Genomic DNA, 1,163 nt, shown 5'->3' on the forward strand with positions numbered 1-1,163 from the left:
AGTGCAGCGCGGAGACCCAAAGCCCATGTGTCGGCCATTGGAGATCCCCTCACAGAGGAATCTAGGGGAGGAGATGATTCAGTCAGGGTGCGATGTAGCACCGATGAAGAATACAGCTTTCCCCAGATCCTGGATGCTTCCTCCCCGCCAACTACCATGATCTGAATTCTACCTTGCAAAGCTAGATAGAGCAGAGGTTGTACACTGGTGCATATGGGGGCTGGAAGCACAGGGAATCCAGGGTGGATGATATCTTCAGGACTAGGGTATGAGGGGCGATACTGGGATAGTAGAGGGTGAGTGGGTTGGAAAGGGGGAACCGATTACAAGGATCTACATGTGACCTCCTCCCTGGGGGACGGACAGCAGAGAGCAGGGTGAAGGGAGACTCCAGATAGGGCAAGATATGACAAAATAATAATCTATAAATTATCAAGGGCTCATGAGGGAGGAGGGAGGGAAAAATACAGAGGACCTGATGCAAAGGCCTTAAGTGGAGAGCAAATGCTTTGAAAATGATTAGGGCAAAGAATGTATGGATGTGCTTTATACAATTGATGTATGTATATGCATGGATTGTGATAAGAGTTGTACGAGCCCCTAATAAAATGTTTGTTTTTTTTAAAAAAAGAGGGGAACTGACTGCTGCAGGAGAGACCAGGGATTTGAGCGGGTTATGTTTGAGAGGTTACCATCCTTGGGGAGATGTGGAGTAGGCATTTGAATGCATCAGTGGGGAGGTCAGGACATAGGTCAGGGCTGGAGACAAAATTTGGGTGCCATTGGCTTATAAAGGTAAATGTTATTACTGACATTAAGCAAACACTGTGTCTGCCTCCATCTTCCTAAACGTGATCCTGCTAGTCCACTTCCTATCGCAGAATGTACCACTTAAACCTCCCTCAAGTGGCTGTAAGAGCCCCATAAAGTGACTTCTCTGCACAAGGACCTGGTCGGACTTTCCTCTTGTCACACTTTTTAACCTGGTCTCTCAGAGGCAGCAGAGTCATCGACTCCTTTCTTCAGGATTTTGGGTCTGAACAGTGCCCCAATGGTCCACGTTCATGGTTTCCTCCACCCCCATCATGGGAAGCCTTTAAAGTTAATCTCTGTTTCTTAATCTCTCAGCCCTAGGCCCAATGTGCCTTAAAGGTTTGGCGAAA

Source organism: Tenrec ecaudatus, chromosome 2 (genome assembly GCF_050624435.1).
Source record: "Tenrec ecaudatus isolate mTenEca1 chromosome 2, mTenEca1.hap1, whole genome shotgun sequence".
In the NCBI taxonomy this organism is placed as follows: domain Eukaryota; kingdom Metazoa; phylum Chordata; class Mammalia; order Afrosoricida; family Tenrecidae; genus Tenrec; species Tenrec ecaudatus.